The 22,395-nt window shown below is 37.4% G+C and overlaps 4 long non-coding RNA genes across 13 annotated transcripts; 2 read left to right on the top strand and 2 right to left on the bottom strand.

The window, feature by feature from the left end:
• Nucleotides 1-1,343: 1,343 nt before the first annotated feature.
• On the bottom strand, nucleotides 1,344-7,623 carry LOC136260831 (uncharacterized). 8 transcript variants are annotated; one of them, XR_010703685.1, is made up of 8 exons: nucleotides 7,468-7,623; nucleotides 7,102-7,152; nucleotides 6,710-6,783; nucleotides 5,503-5,604; nucleotides 2,078-2,213; nucleotides 1,787-2,025; nucleotides 1,699-1,741; nucleotides 1,344-1,530 (listed from the first exon to the last, which is right to left on the bottom strand). It is a non-coding gene; the product is annotated as an uncharacterized lncRNA (long non-coding RNA). The 8 variants fall into 8 exon arrangements; XR_010703684.1 differs by lacking the exon at nucleotides 6,710-6,783 and adding an exon at nucleotides 6,099-6,241; XR_010703686.1 differs by lacking the exon at nucleotides 6,710-6,783 and having other exon boundaries at nucleotides 5,481-5,604.
• Nucleotides 7,624-7,987: 364 nt separating this feature from the next.
• On the bottom strand, nucleotides 7,988-10,388 carry LOC136260833 (uncharacterized). 2 transcript variants are annotated; one of them, XR_010703694.1, is made up of 5 exons: nucleotides 9,260-10,388; nucleotides 9,127-9,154; nucleotides 9,027-9,068; nucleotides 8,732-8,973; nucleotides 7,988-8,680 (listed from the first exon to the last, which is right to left on the bottom strand). It is a non-coding gene; the product is annotated as an uncharacterized lncRNA (long non-coding RNA). The 2 variants fall into 2 exon arrangements; XR_010703693.1 differs by having other exon boundaries at nucleotides 9,027-10,388.
• Nucleotides 10,389-11,950: 1,562 nt separating this feature from the next.
• On the top strand, nucleotides 11,951-12,622 carry LOC136260832 (uncharacterized). 2 transcript variants are annotated; one of them, XR_010703692.1, is made up of 4 exons: nucleotides 11,959-12,214; nucleotides 12,281-12,355; nucleotides 12,408-12,440; nucleotides 12,500-12,622. It is a non-coding gene; the product is annotated as an uncharacterized lncRNA (long non-coding RNA). The 2 variants fall into 2 exon arrangements; XR_010703691.1 differs by having other exon boundaries at nucleotides 11,951-12,214; nucleotides 12,281-12,440.
• On the top strand, nucleotides 12,622-13,455 carry LOC136260830 (uncharacterized). The gene is made up of 4 exons (XR_010703682.1): nucleotides 12,622-12,665; nucleotides 13,009-13,103; nucleotides 13,157-13,247; nucleotides 13,303-13,455. It is a non-coding gene; the product is annotated as an uncharacterized lncRNA (long non-coding RNA).
• Nucleotides 13,456-22,395: the final 8,940 nt, after the last annotated feature.

Genomic DNA, 22,395 nt, shown 5'->3' with positions numbered 1-22,395 from the left:
AATGCCAGCTGAAATGTGTGTTCTAACCTTCTGATGAAATCAGAAATGCTCTCAGATTCCTTTTGAGTGATGTGTCTAAAATCTATAGTCGACAATGTTTTACTACTGGGATCTAATTGTACTCTCAATCCAGAAATAGCTGACTTGTAAGTATCAAATTCAGTTTGACTCATCAAATTCCACCCAAGTAAAACTCTACCATGCAAATATCCAGCCAACTGCATGAGCACTTCACTATCAGTCCAATTATTTCCACTCTTTCCAATGTTGGTAGCCAATCATCAAAACGGGTTTCAGCATCTTCCTCAGTAAAAGTATTGGAGGGGCTTTACCTCGATGCTGCACTGAAGCAGCGGCGGAGGAAGTAGTTGATATGAGGGGAGCTCCGCTGAGCTGACCGAGACTTATTTCTATAGTTTGGTAAGGTGAGACAAAAAAAAAAAAAAAAAAAAAAAAGGCCACAACTAACTGACAAGAGCTTTTCACCTCACCAGCTACCATTCTAGCTGATAAACAACATAAAAATCCTTACATAGCTCGCTACACACTGACTACTTTATTAGAGTGACTGCTCTATTAGAGTATCTCGATCTTTATCACGATTTTCAGCCCCACTCCAAGAAAGATAATTTGGGTGTGATATCATTCTGAGGGGGGGCTTTAGCCCCCTAGCCCCCCCCCCCCTTTCCGCCGCCTATGCACTGAAATGTCACTCAATGAGACTGGGGGGGCTGCTTGTGTTACTGAAGGGCTGCTAGAGACAGCAGTACTCATGTGCAACCCAGAGCATGGCACATTCCAAACATGGGGCATCATTGTAGACACAGTCCTTGCAGGATTACCAGACAATACTAGGTAGCCCTGTATGAAATGACACAGAAGGTAAAACAATTGATGGGGTACCTGTACAGGTGGTCCTGACTCCATTGTTGGTGGCATATGAGACTACCCAAGTAGTTTCAATGATGTTGTGACTCCATTGCTGGCAGGCTTGTCAACAGCAGTGCACTGTGCAAAAAGTTTGATATGCTCAGGTGCACACTAGTAGGCATAACTCAATTATACATTCAATTTACACAGGTATGTATGAATATGATATACTATAATTGTATATCCTGTGTATTACAAATTGGCTGCTATACACTGGTGTGTATACATCATGTGTACATATGTAATAGATATACACAATGTAGTATAGCTTACCACAGCTTGTTGGCATGGTTACGTGGGCACAGTACATACAGCTAACTTATTATTAAATTCTTATGCATTCTGTGCTATTTTTAAAGAATTTATGTATCAAAATGTAATTCAATAAACTGTAACACACACAACAACAGCTCCATTGTCATCCCAAGTGGCATTAATCTAAGCTTGCCTTTATGTAGAATTACATTTGTATAGAAAAAAAACATTAAGATGTTCCCTGTCACAGTGGCTTTTCTTCATCTACACCAGGCCTGACCCAGTTGGTGGTTGCTGTACATCAATTCAAGCCATACATGTAGTACTATTTTCACCAGGCTGCATCTGCCAAGACATAGTTATTTTAAAGAGCACATAGGCTACAATTACCAGTATAAAATTTATGGTACAACTTTATAACTGACTGAAAGAAACTGCAAAAGAACAGTTGTAAAGTTGTAAATGCTCAGAACAGTTGTTAAAGTTGTAAATGCTCAGACATACAGTACTTACCAGTTGTATGTCGTACAGCTTCAGTTCTCTTCGCTGACTGAATCTGCAAAGATCAGTTGTTAGTGAACAAATGCTAGTGAAAACTTACCAGCTGTCCATCGTACACATGGGTACTCTCTGTTGAGTGAATCTGCCAAGGATATCGGTCATTATTATACAAAGGTCGTGGTCATACTTAGCAGTTGTCTGCCGTAAACTTGGGTACTCCTTGATGGCCGAATGATATTGATTGTTAGTGCACAAAAGGCTATTGCAAGTTGTCCATCATACAAAGACCATGGTCATTATTGTCCATTGAACAACTTGAGTATACTTTGCTGACTAAATCTGTCAAGAATATAAGCTGTTATTAGTATGCAAAGGCCATGATCATACTTACAGATTGTCTGTCATTATAACTTCAGTACTCTTTGCTGACCGAATCTGCCAAGGATATCGGTTGTTAGTGCACAAAGGTCATCGTACAACTTGAGTACTCCCTACTGAGTGAATCTGGCACACTTTACTGGTTGAATCTACCATAACAAGAATATCAGTAGTAAGTGCACACAGGCTATAAGTTATGAGGGACAAAACTTTGCAAAACTGTGTAAAACATGACTTTAAATTCACAAAAATCTAGAGAGCATCATTATACATTACTTCACTAAGGTAATCACTATAATAACCTCAATGATTTCATCAATATAATATTATATAGAAAACTGTCAATATTCACAAATTTGCAAGAATTTCATCCCTCAAAAATTTCTAGCATTTGTTGTCATTTCATCGATGCTTTTTTAATTATACAGTATTTAGGCATACTTAACAGTTGTTGGTAGAACATGACTGTTGGCGTACATAACATCTATGCTTCTGGGTAATGTCGTACACCACATTTATACCGCTGCAGTACCGGGAACATTGGCTTCATCGTCATATCATACACAAAGTATTAGGAGGATCTGTACTTGAAAATTATTATTAAGTCCTATATAAGGTAGGTAGTCAATTTAACTTTTAGGAACAGTATGTACACCACAGTGGTAGCTAGCAACATGCATACATACATTTTGCCAAGACTGTGATATTAATATAGTCGCCTGTAGTAACACTAGTCACCTGGCTACTTGTTCTTCCTTAATAAATTTTGTTACAAAGGCCAGCTACCCAAACGTTTGATAGCACACACTGAAAGAACAAGTAGGCCTTACATAATATACATTTAGTACGGACTATTCAGGCGTAGAGAAACGTGTAAAACCACTGGAAGCGAACACATGCTCACCTCTTTGATATGATTGGTTATAGTACCTATCTCTAATGAAAATTTTAATGAGCTGGACACATGCAAGTGCTGTTGTTTTCCATGAGTAATGGTGCACCGCAGTGCTGATTCACTGGGTAGGCGCGACCACATGTCTGCACATCCCAGATCAAACTCGTTTCTATGGAATTTTCTATTTAGCCAAATTTTCTGCTGACGCCTTCATAACTCTATAATGTTTAGCACTATGGGTATGATTTCAGTTAAGTCATACAAGAGACCAAAAAGTAAACTGCATACTTTTGTATAGTGTGATAGAGACTTTAGTCTATAATAAAAATGATTCATTGTAGATTGGTCACTTACTACACACAGTGTAGAATTATTCACAGATTCTTTAACTATATGTATGTGATTACACCCAACATTCTTTGTTTGTGTACAGTCATGAACATCCATTGTAATTCCATTTTACAGCAATGATTGCCATTTTACCAGACCACCACTGGAACGTGAAGCATGACAAAGTGAAGCATGAAAAAGTGAAACTTGACAATCTATGAGGTACATACAGGCTGCTGTTGCTTCCTCCAAGAAAATTTCGTAGATCCTCTGAGGATGAATTATAGAGAAATTTCAGTAATGTATCATAATTGTCTCAAATGCTGATTCACTGGGTAGGCGCGACCACATGTCTGCACATCCCAGACCAAACTCGTTTCTATGGAATTTTCTATTTAGCCAAATTTTCTGCTGACGCCTTCATAACTCTATAATGTTTAGCACTATGGGTATGATTTCAGTTAAATCATACAAGAGACCAAAAACGTAAGCTGCATACTTTCGTATAGTGTGATGGAGACTTTAGTCTATAATAAAAATGATTCGTTGTAGATTGGTCACTTACTACGCACAGTGTTTATTCACAGATTCTTTAACTATATGTATGTGATTACACCCAACATTCTTTGTTTGTGTACAGTCATGAACATCCATTGTAATGCCAGTTTACAGCAATGATTGCCATTTTACCAGACCACCACTGGAACGTGAAGCATGACAAAGTGAAACTCGACAATTTATGAGGTGCATACAGGCTGCTGTTGCTTCCTCCAAGAAAATTTCGTAGATCCTCTGAGGATGAATTATAGAGGAATTTCAGTAATTTATCATAATTGTCTCAAATTATGGTTGATCTCATATCACTCACTGGTCTGGTTTCATTTAGCCACCAGGGTATAACCAGAAAATGCCAAATTCAAGTATTTTAGTCATCATAGTGTAAAAACAGTGTGTGTGTGTGTGTGTGTGTGCGTGTGTGTGTGTGTGTGTGTGTGTGTGTGTGTGTGTGTGTGTGTGTGTGTGTGTGTGTGTGTGTGTGTGTGTGTGTGTGTGTGTGTGTGTGTGTGTGTGTGCATTTGCATGTGTGTACTGTGTAGCATTAATATTTATTATGCATATGTGTGTGTGCATTTGCATGTGTGTACTGTGTAGCATTAATATTTATTATTAGGGACCCGCCGATTATGCTAGCATAATTTTGAGCATAATAGGTACCTAAAAGCATTGAGCATAATGCCAGCATAATAGGTTAAATATTTGTACGATAGTGTAAACTCTTGCTGGGAAAATGACAATTGCATAATAAGATCGATATACTCTAATAGAGCAGTCAGTAACTCTAATAGAACAATCATCAAACTGACTGTTCTATTAGAGTATATCGATCTTGTCTCTTACATGTAGGCATGCAGCAAGAATTTATTATTTGTGTTCCAGCCACTCATTTTTTTCTTTCTATATAGTGTTAAACTAGTAGCAAAGCATATGAACTAACAGTGTTGGGAGTAACGCGCTACTTATGTATCGCGTTACGTAATATTATTACTTTTGTGGTAACAAAGTAATATAACGAAATACACTATAAAAACAGGTAATATAACTCAAGTTACTTTACTTACAAGTGTAACGCGTTATCTAAGTAATATAGTTACTGTAACGAATCTAATATTATGTAATATTATTACTACAAGTAACGAAGTTACTAATCTCGTTAGTAATCCACTGAGTAACGTCTAACCACAACGAAGTAATGAAGCCTACTGAATGAAGCTTATTCACCAGCTTCTTACTTATAACCAACATTTACACATTGCCCAACAGTCACGTGATGAGGTGGTAGTTTCATACGTGACAGCTTAAGGCTGTGGACACAAAGTAATATAATATGTAATGTTATTACAGTTACTTTATTTTATGGGTAATATGTAACTGTAACTAAATGGTTCAGTTGCAAGTAATATGTAATATGTAACTAGTTACTTTAAAAAGTAACTTGCCCAACACTGCGAACTAAGGCATGAACATTGAGCATAATCGAGCATAATAGGTAAAATTGAGCATTAATTTAAGCATAATAGGTGAATTTTTGAGCAGTGCAGCATAGTATAATAGGTAAAATTATGAGCATAATCAGCGGGTCCCTATTTATTATGCATATGTGTGTGTGCATGTGTAATGTACTGTAGCCTACCTATACACATATGTAGGCTCACTTATCTCGTTCATAAAAAGGATAAGCTTGATCACTGATGTAAGTTCCAGGGGAGACCAGTTTTCTCCTGCAGTGTAGCCTTCTCCATCACATCGTGTAGGTACTGTAGAAACAGGAGTACACACCATAAAACTTTCAGTAGCCACCCACACTATGAATAGGAATGCATATATACATGGAATCCTTGCAGCACACTAATCCCTATAAACACTGTAATCAACTAGGATGACCTTCACACATACCCGTACAAACATATGACACTCAGTTACTGTAGTAGCCCTACGTGGAATTAAAAAAATCGATGCACTAAAATTTTCTCCAATTTCCTTCTTCTATAGCTCATTTAAATTGCCATGCACTACTTTTCCAACAAAATCTGAGGTATCTATCATGTGTCATGAGATATGTCTTTTATTGCATTTCGCAATACAAAATTTGTTACACCAGGTTGGTTGGGTCATTGTGGTGCCAAAATTTCCATGAATTAGATCATTGTGCTCATAGAGGGTTGCTCTACACATATCACACCTGAAAAGTTACCAGACACAAAGTAGGCTGTACACAATAATTAATTTTACAGAAACATATTGCACATACTTGTTAGCTGTCATTTTAGCCATGAGCAAACAGTTTGTACAGTGATTGTTTTACAGTATACAGTCAAACCTCTCTAATCCGACGCTCAATAGGAGCCATAGATTTTGCTGAATAAAGGAGGTTGTTGGATTATCAAGTCACCTCTGTAATCCGACATTATACAATATGTCAGATTATGCAGTAAATAACAGGTAAAACAGATCACACAATGTTTTTAACATGAATTAATTTTAGAATTTGTAGGTATTACAGCTTTTTTCTATTACTGGAAACCAATTAAATACTTTGGTTGCTTAAAAATTATTTTCTGTGATTATTCTAATGCCACTATTATTCTCTGTCAGATTACAAAGGTCAAAAACAATGCATTTCCAAGTCTAGAGAATCAAAGTTTGTGTCGGATTATGGGGTACAGAGTTGTCAGATTACAGAGGTTGTTTTCTATACAAAAATGTTGGTAAATGACATTTCGGTCGGATTAGAGAGGATTATGCAGGTGTTGGATTAGAGAGGTTCGACTGAATATACAATTACTGTTTTACAGAGGACACCTGCATAACCTGGACACTTAGTTGAGGCCCCAAAGTACCAGCTTTTACATGTAAACTGACCTGGAAAATCAGGACATCTTAATAATCAGGACATTTTTGGTTGATCCCAAGGTGTCTTTAATACACAGGTTCCACTGTAATGATTTTATATTTCATTTTGAATATCAGGACACCCTCCTATCTCACATAGCTAGACCAACTTTTTCAGGGGAAGTTCCACTGCTTGGTGCAAATTGGCAAAGCCATTCTCTTCTTACTGTTTAGGTTCTGAGACTATTATACTTTAAAATGTGGCACAGTGTTTGCTTGAACACAACAGGATACAAAACAAACATGTTGCTCAATAGCGAAAGGCTTAGTCAGTCTGGCTATGCAAGATTTGTTGGACTCCTGAACATACATACAAACTAAATCATCTGTACATAATACTTGATACATCACTCTTAACCTACACTTTGGATGGTGGTGGTCTATCAAAGCGTCGTACCAATGATGGTGACTGGCTATACAATATGACACAGTGGGACATACAAAATGACACAGCGAGACATACAATAATTATGACACAGTGAGACACATAATATGACACAGTGGGACTAACATGTGCAAAAGCAGTGATGTCATGCTTAGAGGTGTGTCCAGAATGAGTGCGACTATTCAAACTGGACCACACCCATTTTTCTCCATACAAAGATAAAGTGGTCTAGCCAGGTGAGACTAGTACATAAAGTATAACATGCTTAAGTAATCTGTAAAGGACAATACAAACATATCATAGATCTTTTACACTCTAAGGATCTATGAACATATCCACTCACCAAGAGGAATGTAGTAGTGAAGGTAGTATTCACAGCGGAATCAACACTAATAACTAACTAGTTACTGTCTGTCCAGTTTGCCACATAACTGTAGGAATTTGCGCGGTGGTCTAGGACGATGAGCTCTTCCAGAGTATCAAATCACGTGATTCGTAAATTTATAAGCAACACTAGTTTTACAACTGGATGCGGTTAGACCTCTTTTGCCGAGAGCTCAGACTATCACAGGAAAAGTTACTGATAAATAATATACAAGATTTTACAACAAATATGACTATCCACATACTCTATGGAATTGTTGGCCAATTGAATACACTATAGCAAGTAATATCACCTAAGGAATCTATTGTGATACTTATTGTAGAATTGTTTATAGAATTTGCAATGCATTTTTCTGTAAATCTTATCACAAATCATCTGACAAACTTATTGTATTTCATTTGTTAAATTTTCTATAAAACCATTGAAGAATTCCCCATTGATGTTTTACTACTAATTTTGTTATAATTTTTCATGACACAAAAAAACTTACAAAAATACAACTAAAAGCATACAGTAATACAACATGTCCTACATCAGTACATAGCTATAGTCCTGTCCTTTAGTAATCATATGTTCTGTCTGTTAAGTGATCAACAAATGTTCCATCTGTTTAGTGACAAATGTTCCGTCTGTTTAGAGATCACCAAAATAATGTTCCATCTGTTTAGTGATCAACAAATTTCCGTCTGTTTAGTATTCAACAAATGTTCCATCTGTTTAGTGATTAGCAAATGTTCTGTCTGTTTAGTGATCAACAAATTTCCATCTGTTTAGTGTTCAACAAATGTTCCATCTGTTTAGTGTTCAACAAATGTTCCGTCTGTATAGTGTTCAACAAATTTCTGTCCATTTAGTGTTCAACAAATGTTCTGTCTGTTTAGTAATCAACAAATGTTCCATCTGCTTAGTGATCAACAAATTTAGTGATCAACATAAAATTATGTTCCGTCTGTTTAGTGATCATTAACAAATGTTCCATCTGTGAAGAGATCAACAAGCGTTCCGTCTGTTTAGTAATCATCAACAAATGTTTCGTCTGTTTAGTAGTCAACAATGTTCCATCTGGATCATCTGAAGAATTCTCCACATACAAATCCCAATTGTTACAAATGTGTGGCTCGAATAAAAATCTTCAGCAAATTGGCCATAGCCTCAGAAATATAGCTCTTCCCTGCAGTATAATAATACAATCAGCTGTGCATATAATTAAATAATAACTCACAAAGTTTAGACAACCATTTTTTGCGCTGAAATCCTTCCTTTGTTCTAGATTTTTTTTATTCAGAACACTCATTTGGGTATAAATTATTGACGGAGGCTCCTTCAATGGAACATCAACAAATTAATTGACGGAGACTCCTTCGATGGAACATCTACACACTTCAATAGTTTCAAATACACTCCAGATCAAAGCATTCTTCTGGTTTTTGTACACCCACACCAAACAGATTTTATTTTGACTCACTACAATGACATACTATGCATACACAATAATAGGAACTGATGTGCTTACTTACCAGATGAAATGGATCCTTAAGTTGGTTAGCCAACACTACAACCTGAAATTTTTACATTCGACAACCATACAAGTTAGGCATTAGCTAGCTATCACCTCACCTGTTGTGTTACTTCAATGGCAGCCTTTCTATAGGGTTACCATTAACAATAAATTTTCGGTTATACAAATGAAAGTGCATGTGTGCATAAAAATTAGATTAAATCGCATCGTTCAGTCACAATTGCAACTTACCTCTCTAAAGTGCCGCCAGTTTTATCCCGGCTGGCATCACTGAAGAACTATAACATTTCCTTTACTTATGCCATAAAAACGCCCAGACTTAAAAGAATACCCTCGTGAAGCTTAGGCCTTCTCTCAAACATCCTGCACGACGTCCACGTCTTCATCAGTTTGAACTGAGTTCCCGCCGTTTCTATCACGTGGTTACTGTCATGGTGACGATCACGTGAATTGCTCGACTCTCGGAAGTTCGTCGTTCTGGAAGCCTTTGGTGATGGTTTATGCAAACAGCAAGATGTTTTCAGTCCGTGCAGAGACATTTCAGAGTGTTTGGAAATGAAAACAGGAAGAAATTTCACAAGAATACATCTCGGAATACATGTATGCTCTGTGCGCATGCGTACAGATCATCTATGTCTATGACCTGATTATTTATTGTAGATGAGGCAAGTGGATATGGTGTGTGTAGGGATCACATCACTACAATACTAACACTAATAGAAAGTACTTTTACACGAGTCTTTATCACCATTCTAAGACTGACGATTTGGTGAACCAAGAAATCAACCATGCAACATAACCAGTCAGTATGCCATACCATAGGTAGCATATAATACCCGTGGCCATACTTGACAGCAATGTCTGAAGTTGACTATGGTGTGGACAAAAGCCAACAATTGTAGCTAATGGTGATGGTACCTGATCAAACCATCATGTTTTGTGTGCATACTTATACACTCTCATGATTGCATTCAGTTGTTCATTCAATGCAATGTCATGCACATAATTATGCTAGAATCATGTTACTTTCTATAAAAGCTGATGCTTTTTGGAATATACTCATGTTGGGATTTGAATAGAAGGTTGAATATTTACCATCTTGTGAAGTTTCAGAACACTGGTGTATAAAGCCAGGAAGTTCAGTTTTCGGTTGGTGACTCTGTCCACATGCAGTAGCATGCACATTGTTTAGTGATCATTTACTTTGGATTGGATCATGCATGGCAGCTTATACAAAGGTGCTTTGCTGCTGTTGGTTCATCACAGCCCTATACACCCAGTCTTTAATCAGTGATGAAATCACAAGTCCACGATGATTTGCATACTACCACAGTCCATGCAAGTTGGATGAACTACTATAATAAATAATTATATGATTATAGCTCTGTGTGTGTTGATGGTGTAAAGATAATTAATATTCAAAGCCTCATGATCAGATGAACACATACATGCGGTAATAGAATTCTACAAAGCATTTTACAATGCACTAAAATTTGCTGTGAAATAAAGTACACTATTTTATAGTCATTATATCACTATTTGTAAAGTGAGAATATATTGTGGAATTACTCGCAATATTCTTTTGTCATAATTCCACAATGAAATATTATGTACAAGGCCGGAGGAGACGGTCCGGTTGGTCAGGCCTGAGCCGGACCAATAATCTGGAGTTGAACCAACTAGCTGACTAGCTCGAACTATATTACTCTCATGCAATCTTTGGACGATCACTTCACATGTAGCTACGTACATTTTACAGATGTTATTGAAAATGCATGACACGAGTAGTTACCTAGTTTCTCAGCCTAACTAAAGCACAGAACTACATGTATAGTACCTCCAATTACCTTACAGTAGAGCATAGCATTCGTATGGTTTTGTACAGAAATGATTGTGGGTTATACGTACAGTACGTATCACGTGTGTTGACAGTTGGCATTTATCACGTGTAAGGCAGGTGTTTTCTTTGATTCTAAACCAGCACACTTATATCACAATTCAATCTTCATAAAATAATCATTAGCATTCCTTGGCTTGTCTCTCTTGGCTTCTTTTACTGGGCGAAGGGCTGGCAGTGACAAACCAGATGACTCATTCCGCGGCAAGAAGCTGTACACCCATACATTACATGGTGGCCATCTGGATGAGATGTTGAGTAGAAATCACTCCTCTTCAACTACCCACTCCTGTCGAGATACTGAGCAAACTCTCAGTCTCACCCACATAGCACAATTTTCGAATACTGATTGGTCTCGTGACTGTCCACCAGTATATTTACGCGATGATCCGTTCATTTCATACAAACCAGTATAGTAGTATACTGTATTTTTGTAGCTGTGTAGCTTTTTATTGTAGCTGTGTGTGAATTCACTGTATAGTACTTATATCCGGGCCATGCTGCATGGGTTCCTGTGAAATTTGGGGGGAAAGTTGCAAATTGCTAGCTAGTTGCACTTTTAAAGTTTAGCATCAATTTTAAATTTTAAGGCATTTTCAAGCCTTTAAATTGCAAAAATTCTGCAGCTCCTGGGGGTTGCACCCCCAGACCCCCCTTAAACTTCTAATTGCTAGTTATAATTAAATGAACCATACAGCAAGTTTCATGCTGTGTCCCTTATATGTCAGGTCTACAATTATACATAGTATAGAAAGTCTGCAGAACAACAGATAGGCTTGAGCATATTTATATAGCTAGCTAGCACTGAAATATCACTAAAATTGCATATCTGAGTGTCTAATTTTCAAAGAATGCTCGTGCTTCGTACTTCGCAGAGTGTGCTTTGCACACTGTGCAACAGCTCCTCTCTCATTGGCATGTATATAGTAACAATTTCAACATTATAGTCAATGGCCTGACCAACTCAATTTTCCCTCCTCCGGCCCTGATGTAGTATTTTATGCTATATTCCCCAGTACTGTTTAATGTCCTGTGAAATTGTTTGCACTATATTACTGTGGTTTGTTTCAGTAAAATGTTATGCATAATTCTACTGAGTGTTTTATAGCACAGAAAAATGCTCTGCAAAACACTACATACTATTCCTCAGGTACTTTTCCTGTGCTAGCAGTGTGTGAAGTCTAGCGCAGTTCTTTTCATCCGAGTTTTTATCGATGATACTTTGTTTCATTGCACACTGTTCTATCGGGTCGGAGGCACTTTTATGTGAGCACCGCCTCCAGACTGAGGTGAGTCAGTGTAGCTATTAATGTTCACTTCTTATTGCCGTGGTGTACTAAATATTAATCTTGTAGGTGTTAGCTAGACGCGCGTAGTTGTATCGCTCTCAAGACTAGGTCAAGGCGTCGCGGTGCGCCACTAGTATCAGGGTAAGCGTACATGAATTGTGCGTGTGGTTCATTAAAGTTTCTGTTTATGTAGTTTTGTCTTTAGGTACAAAAGCACATTTAAAAGGTTTGTTAGTCAGTTTACTTGTTGTCTATACTGTTTTACGGGCTGATGATTCAATGCAGGTATTGTATGGAAGTTGCTTTGGCGACATAGTTTGCTGCATCATGCACTGACATAATAATAGCTTGGTAAGCAGTAGTGCTTCTTTCTTGCCAGCTTTAATTTTTCTTTTCAATGATAGTGGCTGCTGCTGCTTATTATGATTGCACAGCATTTCAATAGTTACAGGTATGTCTGTTGTCGTATTACTCAGCAGGGGCGTAGCCAGGGGGGGTTCAAAGGGTTCGGACGAACCCCCTTTTCAGAGTTAAGTTTTTTAATTCGTGATACTGGTTAACTAGAACTGAATTAACTTACACAAATCCACTGAAATGGGTAGCTACAGGTCTTCAGGCAGAGGAATTCAAGTACCTCTACTCGCTATTGCGAATGAATTTATAAGAATACACATGTTTACACGTGTTTACATGTGCACACCTACGAAATTCTATACTTAGGGCAGAACCCCCCTTTTGGAAATCCTGCCTACGCCCCTGTACTGACTAACTATTTTAAAGTATTCATTTTGTAGGGCTGAATTGTAGAATCACATGCTACTGATACTTCATTGTGTAGATGCCAGGCACATGATCATGATTGAGTTAACTGTGTTTACGCAGTGAACAGGTATAATAGCTTTTCATAGTTGTCTATTGGAGAATACACCTTTTCTATTGTAGAACAGTGTGTGGAGTTTAGGAGATGTGAACTAGGAAGAAGAATTATGTCCACACATGTACATCTGGTGAATTTATCAGCTTCGTTTCATTGGTAAGGCCACAAAAGAGCATTTGAATCATTGTTAAGTAATTTCTTTTGTCTGTAGATGTCGTTTGATGATGAGACCTATATAGAAGAAGAATGATGTACCTGCTACTTTTATCAAAGTGAACACTACTGGACACATTTCATGTTGTTTACTCAATGTTGTACAATTTTAAATTTTTTAATATGAAACCTCTAATCTTATAATAGTAAAGATATTCACATCAGATATACTACATTGAGTTACACCACAATTATACATTGGTGAGTATATCAAATATGTATTTCTTACATATGCACATATTATACTTATGTAAACAGAGGTTATACACGTGGTTAACCAGTAGTGTATCAGTCAATTATACTCATATATTATACATAGTAGTGTAAATGGTATCTATACACAGGTACAACCATGGTGTATAACAGATGTGCCACACATGTGTATCCTTGGTGTATATCATAATAATACATCAGTTATACACCTATGTATTTCAAATGGTTTGCATGGTGGTGGTTACGTGTTGAGGAAGAACTGGAACAGTTTGATTGGGCACCAAGGTATCTCTGTGGAGATCAACAGTAGAGGAGGGTAAGGGCCAGCTAACATTAGTGGCTCCACTAGAGTGCCCAGACAGCATAGTCTGCTCAGTTGCAAACGATGTAGTCACAGCAGTCTTCATTCCTGTATGTTTCCTTAGAAACTCTAGTCCATTGTCTCTCTCCCACAAACAAAATCAAACTCATGGATCTGATCACACATGTCTTTCCACAACTCCTTAACTCTAACCTTAGCCTGTAGGAGTTCACATTTAAGACGTTGCGCTTCAGAACCTTAAAAATGTTTTCTTAACTGTTCACATTCCAAAACTAACTTAGTCATCTTTTCCTCAGTTACAGCAAGTGACTCTGTAAGCTGCTGGTTCTCAAGAGCCAGCTCTGTCTCTCTTGCCTCAGTCTCAGCAAGTAGCTTGGTCAGCTGCTGATTCTTAAGGGCCAGCTCTGTTGCTAGGGACCCGCCGATTATGCTGGCAGAATTATGAGCATAATAGGTGCCTGGAAGCATTGAGCATAATGCTAGCATAATAGGCAGAATACTTCAGCCATACTACAAATCCTTGATACATATCACAGAAAAAGATCGATACACTCTAATAGAACAGTCAATAACTCTAATAGAACAACCAGGCAGCTGACTGTTCTATTAGAGTATATCGATCTTTTCTGTCACATGCAGTTTTGAAGAGCAAAGAGGTACTTCAGCCAGCCCATAACTGCAAATTTATTAACAAAACATGGGAAATGAGGCATAAAGCTTGAGCATAATTTGAGCATAATAGGTAAAAATTTTGAGCAATGCAGCATAGCATAATGGGTAAAATTTTGAGCATAATAGGCGGGTCCCTATCTGTTGCTTTCTCCTCAGTGTCTGGAAGCAAACACTTGTATTCCATTATAGCTAACCTCTGTTTCTCTTATAACTGTCTAAGTGAGCAAATCTCAACATTGGCATTCTCCAAGGTTTCATGTAATCTTGTGTCAGTAGGTTCATCCAACACACTCTCTCTTGAGCTTGCCAATGAGGGACAAAAACTTGCAGGGGCTAAAGTTGGGTGTTCATCTGGCACTGAAACTTCAAGGAATGCTCCACTTTCGTCATGTAGCTCTAACCTCTATAATCTGCTTGAATTTGCAGGATCCTGCTCCAGTTCCCTTAGTTTCCCTTCCACCATGACTTGAAGGTCAGGGCTGGTTCCAGTGACAGGTAAGTTTAAATATTGAACCAATAAATGCCATTGTTCAATGCCAATGTGCCTAGAATCAGAGGATAAGCTTCTCTATGACCTGAAAGCTCCATTTCTGTCCTAAACTTAATATTATTGACAAATGTCCACTATGGCCAATTTATGGACTAAGCTAAAGCCTTATTGCTCACTGTCTGTAGGGAGTCTCCTCTAGCAGAGTAAAAATTGAGTCTTGTCTATTCACTCCTATCTTGGTAGAACCTCCACTGTAAAGGTTTTTGCCTGCCCAGTAAGCTTCAAAGTTTGCTTGCAGAGCTTATTGCGACAGAACTACTTCAAGACTTGATGAATAAAGACTCCAATGATTTAAAACAGCATACACTTTTTATACTAGAACATCAGGTGTCTACACTACATCATCAGGTGACTATGTTTTACATGTACAATAACAATAAGCTCAGTAAAATCAGGTGCTGCTGCTAAAGTTAGGTCAGCTTTGTTACACTTGTATAATTATTACAAACAAAGTAGCCTAAGATTAGTCATTGATAATGGTAATACATCAAGGATGGGACCAGGATTTGTTGGGAGATGGAAAGAACTGTTCAAATCTTCAATGCAACCTGAGTAGCAATCTGGGTCAAATTGGAAGAAAGGTATTTTGCCTAGGTACTTAACAAGTACATTCACAATAATTAAACATTTAACTATTGCATAGCTAATTTAGTTATAGGCCTGAGCCAATTATAGTTTGAAAATAGATTATTATGATTTTGAGCAGTGCTCAAAAATTCAGCCTACTATGCTCAAAATTATTCTTTCAAAATCAATCAAGATTATGCTTGAGAACTGTTGTAGCCAACTTTTATTAGAATACATTAGCATTTCCTGACTGCTGTATTAGAGTAAATGACTGCTCTATTAGAGTACCTTGATCTTATTCCATGAAGTGTGAATAATCAACCAAGAATCAGCAAAATAATAGCATCACTTGATATGAACTGCAATAATAGCATGACATTTTGTTGTATTTTGGCACATGCATTTGACATTTTAATTAAAATCTTGAAAATTGTCCTATTGTGCTTGCATAATGCTTGATGGTTTTGCTAGCCTATTATGCTTAAAATTATGCTGACATAATTGACACAAACCTATTCAGTTAAACCTCTTGAGATGATATACATTAGCACATCAAAAATAGTCAGCTCCTTGTTGTGCATATCTTTCTACTCTGTTAACACTATAATATTATCTTTTGTAGCTGTTACTGATGCTTTTGTGCCCTGCACATTAATATTTTATTACATTACACGGCTGCTCTATTAGAATATTCTGAAGTGTTATGTGAAACAATAAATTTAGTCAAAAATGATCCAAGATAATCCAATCCCAATTTACCATATATAGCTTAAGTATACAACTATACTATTAATATCTATTATGCTGCACATAAAAAGTATAATACTGTTCATGTATGCGTACCTTTCTTAGATATTTTAAAATGCCTCAGAAGTGCACTCAAGTCTCGTACATGCACATAATTTGGATCATCATTGGAATCATATGATAATAAATGAGGTTGAACTGCAGAGAATTGGGTTGTTTCCTCAACTCGGTCTTCACTTATGGAGTCTAATGCTTCACTTGGTGGTAGTTGAGCAGGAGGTCTATCACTGATGGTCCAGTTGCAATCAGCTGTTGTTTTACCCCTTACTTTGAAAGCTGACTGACGATGGGGTGCCCTTTTTTCAAATGACTCACTAAAACCAAATATACTATTAATATACAGCTACTAATGCAATTACCTTAACAATTCATCACTTATCTGTCTTACATAATAAAATATGCGGTAAAGATTGTGAACTTCTTCCTTTTCTTTTTAGAAATTCCTGTAAATCATGGTCTAGTGCAACCAAATCATGATGGCTTGTTTCATCACTCTGTGCATTGATCAATGCACAGAGTGATGAAACAAGGTGATTAACCATATGAGAAAATTACAAGGTATGAACAGGATTACATACAGTACTTACAAATCAGTTGAAATTGAAACTTACTATGCATATCTACCACATAATATATTATAGATATTGTGCTAAAAATTGATGCATGAAGTGTGGATCTTTCACTTTCTAACGGTTCAGTGCGTGTTCTAACCTTTGTAGTGTATTTATCTAGCATTTGATTGTAGTTCTGTTCTTTGCTAGTTAAGTGATGAGCAGTTGAAGAATTGGTATCATGAACTATTAACTGATCGCCAAGTTTCACTGTTGACTGATCACCAAGTTTGATTGTTGACTGCAGTGGCGTAGCCAGACTTTTCGCCATGCCTGGGCAAGCCATTTCCCATGCAACACACGTACACATGCCCATCTTCATATGGACATCAATATAACATTTTTAAAATGCATTATGTATCATGCTACACTACTGCATGCAAGATGACTAATATCAACCTAATAGAAGCGAACGCCTAGCTAGCTATTGGCCTTCTAACATATTACATACATCTAGCTACATGTGTCTTAATACCAGACTACAAAGATTCTTGAATTAAAGCACGAGGCGCTCTATCACGTGATGACTATGCTCTGCCACTACAGTTGTTAGCCTAGAAAAGTGGAAACAAAAAGAAAAGAATTGCTGACTGAACAAGTACTCCATACCGTTTGAACTGAGCGGATAGATGGGTGCTAATTTCACAAATACCTCCAGACTGCTTTGCCTCCCGAGTTTTTACCACACCAATAGCTACCGTGATCACTTCATCCAAATGTAAACCGTCCATTCTTTGTCTTTCACTCCTTGCGACAATGCTGCGCGGTTTTTTGTAATCACGTGATCTTGCTTCTATTTATTGCCTCCTCTATTTGTGCACAATCAAGTTACTCGTAGGGAAAATCCCTTGGATAACCCCATCTCTGTTTAGCCAAAAAGAAGGAAACCATCGGCGAAAATGGCATGGTGAGTGTTGTATAAGTTGTGCTATACTTATTCTTGTACAGTGACTAGTTAAGTAACTTTAGCAAAATCTCGAGCTATCCAGCCCACGTCTTTATAATTACTCTAGGAGCTGATGGTGGGGCAAAGAAGTCTGATGCCAGGGCAATGCCCTGGCTTGCCCGGGTTTGGCTACGCCACTGGTTGACTGGTCATTAATTTTTAGCACAATATCTATAATATATTATGTGGTAGATATGCATAGTAAGTTTCAATTTCAACTGATTTGTTGTAAGTACTGTATGTAATCCTGTTCATACCTTGTAATTTTCTCCTGTGGTTAATTACCTTCATCATTTCCACTGCACTTTTCAAATTCAGTATCAGAACATCTCTGACTTTGTAGCTAATTATAATAACAAGTTCATGAAAAAAATTGGAATTTTCAACTAGAGTAGGGACCATAGCACATCGATAAAAAGTACTGAAACAAGTTGGTGTAGTCCATGATAGTAAGTCACAGTAAAACAATAAGAAGTGTTATATCCCTACTGTGCTCAAAAAATTGCACAGTAGGGACATAACACTTCATATTGTTTTACTGTGATTTAACATCATGGACTACTCCAACTTGTTTCAGTACTTTTTACCGATGTCCAAATTTTTTCATGTATTTGTTTGTTAACTTTTTTTGTAAATAAATTTATTATGACTGGTGAACCCACGCATACCGCATCTGAAATGCCCAGCCCCTTATCGTCTAAAAAGCGAACTATCCATTACACTTCATTGTCAGCTATGTTCAACCCATTGCAGGGCCGGAGCCCAGAGATTTTGAGTGGTCCGGCCATCCATAGACTGCAATGAAGGTCATAGTCATGCACAATACTCAGTTTTTATTAATCTAACATGATCTGTAAATTGGAGATTATCTGCTTTGGTGTGTTATTTAACTGCATGTACTATAAGTACTCACAGCATAGTAAGCTAGAGGAGTCAGGGGGCATGCTCCCCAGGAAAACTTTTGAAAATAGATACTCTGAGTCTCTAAAATGGCATCTGGAGGCTATTTTACATACAAAGTCTCTTCTTTTTGTTAACATCAATGGTAATTTTGTGCTACATTACCAATTAATTGAGTTTCATATCTGACTATTATAGCTAGGAGCTAATTTTATTTTCATGATGTATACAAAAATTTCTCAACGTGAAAGTTTAGTTTTAGATTGTAACTGCCATGCTAATGCATGACATGCATGATCAATTAGCTCAATGCAGTGTGCCATGCAGATGACTCACTGGGTAATTCTAAGACAGTTAACAGATGTCATGGCTTAGGCTATAAGTACTGAATGCTTTATTAGAGTATCACGGTGACTGTTCTATTAGAGTATATTTTGATGACTGCTCTATTAGAGTATCTCGATCTTTTCACTAAAATCAAGTAGCTGAAAAGTGATTGGCCGGACCGTGGGCTATGGCCCTGACCCATTGCACAGCATTTCGAATCAAGAACTGTTCGTAAAGCACCTCTGCAATCCACGCATATACCAACAGAAAGAAATCGTGCCGCGCTCCCCAATTATATTAATTATCGTCTGAAAAGTGAAGTATCCATTGCACTTTGCTGTTGGCTATGTTCAACCCGTTACACAACAGTACAAATCAAGAACTGTTTGAAAAGCACCTCTGCTTTCAAAAAGCCACTATGGAAAATACGGACGATTTCCGTTACGAAGGGAAACCATCACGTGCTATCACCAAATCGACACTTCTCTGCGGATCCCAGACTAGTGCCAAACAATTGTATCAAAAACCTTCTAATAAAAGGTTTTAATATGGCTGTAAACTCCTTGCAGTAAAAGGTTTTTAGAGCAACAGAAATGACCAATACATTTTGTACCTTCTGTCTTTAGGCTTACTTTTGCTGGGATAACAGCCATATCCAAAACCTTTAAACACAACATTTCGATATTGCTGGGATAACAGCCATATCAAAACCTTTACACACAACATTTCGATATTGCCGGGCTAACAGCCATATCATAACCTTTAAACACAACATTTCGATGTTGCCGGGATAACAGCCGTGCATAACCAAAACCTTTAAACACACCATTTCGATATTGCCGGGATAACAGCCATGACCAAAACCTTTAAACACAACATTTCAATATTGCCGGGATAACAGCCATGACCAAAACCTTTAAACACACCATTTTGATATTGCTGGGATAACAGTCTGAAAGTGGTAGGTGCACACAATTGCTAGCTAGTTATACTCATACTACTGTATAGCCAGTGTTGGGCAAGTTACTTTTAAAGTAACTAGTTACATATTATATATTACTTGCAGCTGAACTATTTAGTTACAGTTACATATTACCCATAAAATAAAGTAACTATAATAATATTGTATTACTTTGTGTCCACAGCTTTAAGCTGTCACGTGTGAAACTGCCATCTTATCACATGACATGATTGTATTGTTGGACAATGTGCAAATCTTGGTTATAAGTAAGAAGCTGGTGAATAAGCTTCATTCAGTAGGCTTCATTACTTTGTTGTGGCTAGGCGTTACTCAGTGGATTACTAACGAGATCAGTAACTTCGTTACTTGTAGTAATAATATTATGTAATATTAGATTTGTTACAGCAACTATATTACTTAGGTAACGCATTACATTTGTAAGTAAAGTAACTTGAGTTACATTACCTGTTGTTATAGCGTATTTCGTTATATTACTTAGTTACCACAAAAGTAATAATATTATGTAACGCATTACATATGTAACGCGTTACTCCCAACACTGCGTATAGCTATTAGAAAATTTTATTGAAATAATTGTCATAACAATACAGTAACTAGCTTTTACAATCACCTACGTACACAATAAGCATACATGTGATAACTAACTAGTTACACCAACACTCTAAGTAATTGTATTATTTACATTTCTAAATCAATTTTAATTACAACATGCTGAATAACTAGTACAATACATTGGATCTACAGAAATCTGATCTCTTTCTTTTCAAATGCCTTTCTGAGACATTCGATACACCCGTTATCTTCAGGACCAAAACCATCAAATGTTATCACATAGCCTTGCTGTATGATATCACATTGCCTTTATACCATGTTGTTGCTTGCTGGCTGTCATCATTATAAAACTTCACGGTATGATATAGTGACATTGGCATTGGTAGCCAGCATAGGCGGCGGAAAGGGGGGGCTAGGGGGCTGAAGCCCCCCCTTGGTCTGCTGAGGGGGGGCTTAGCCCCCCCCCTCAGAATGATATCACACCAAAATTATCTTTCTTGAAGTGGTGCTGAAAACTGTGATAAAGATCGAGATACTCTAATAGAGCAGTCACTCTAATAAAGTAGTCAGTGTGTAGCGAGCTATGTAAGGATTTTTATGTAGTTTATCAGCTAGAAGTGGTAGCTGGTTAGGTGGAAAACTCTTGTCAGTTGGTTGTGACCTTTCTTTTTTTTTTTTTTTTTTGGTCTCACCTTACCAAACTATAGAAATAAGTCTGGGTCAGCCCAGCGGAGCCCCCCCCTCATATCAACTGCTTCCTCCGCCGCTGGTAGTCAGTTGTATAATGGCTTGTCTCTGGTCTTCGAGGAGGTAAATGTGTTCTATCAGTGGTTTCAGGGATACTGCTTTAACATTCGCTGGTATGCTTTGTCGGTTGATGGACTCAACTGCATTTGTTGTTCCAGGGAGATCATCCCATTCATCTGCATGGTTGATTGTATGAACATTTTTAGTTACGCCTACTACCTTACTGTATCATGCTTTACATAAATGCATGCTGTTATTGGTGCTCTTGTATGTTTTATGTTCTTAATCTCTGTAAGTAAAGTATTGTCCTGATATATAGATCAAACAGCCATTGATCAATTGAATTTCTGGATACACCTTACTGCAAACTGACAGGGGCTAAAAAGGGGCTAGTTGTGGTAAAAAATCTAGTTTTAAATGCATTTAGGAGTCATGCTAAAATAGCACTAAAATTAAAGTTACATATTTGTGTTATCCATCTTACCTCTCTTTTGGGATTTGACCAACAGTACCTCATAAGATAGTCATTTTCCATTTTGTGGTCCACTTTTTGATTAAACATAATAGCCCTATACGTATAATAACTACTGCATACGTAGTATAGGGACCCGCCGATTATGCTGGCATAATTTTGAGCATAATAGGTACCTAAAAGCATTGAGCATAATGCCAGCATAAGTAATGGTTGTAACGCTGTAGGGGGTGCATTGCCTGATATGTACGCACAATGCCCAAGGGCGCGCAGCGCCCGAGGGCGAGTGCGTACATATCAGGTAATGCACGACTTACAGTGTTGCAACTAATATGTTACACTTCAAAGTAGCTTTTTAAGCTTTTGAAGGTGCTTTTTAAAGTAGTTCTAACCCTTTCAAGTTACTTTTACAGTAGTTTTAAG

The sequence above is a fragment of the Dysidea avara genome, chromosome 7, assembly GCF_963678975.1.
Source record: "Dysidea avara chromosome 7, odDysAvar1.4, whole genome shotgun sequence".
Taxonomy (NCBI): Eukaryota; Metazoa; Porifera; class Demospongiae; order Dictyoceratida; family Dysideidae; genus Dysidea; species Dysidea avara.
The sequence above is the reverse complement of the archived record's forward strand: the minus strand, read 5'-3'. Positions and strand labels throughout refer to the sequence as shown.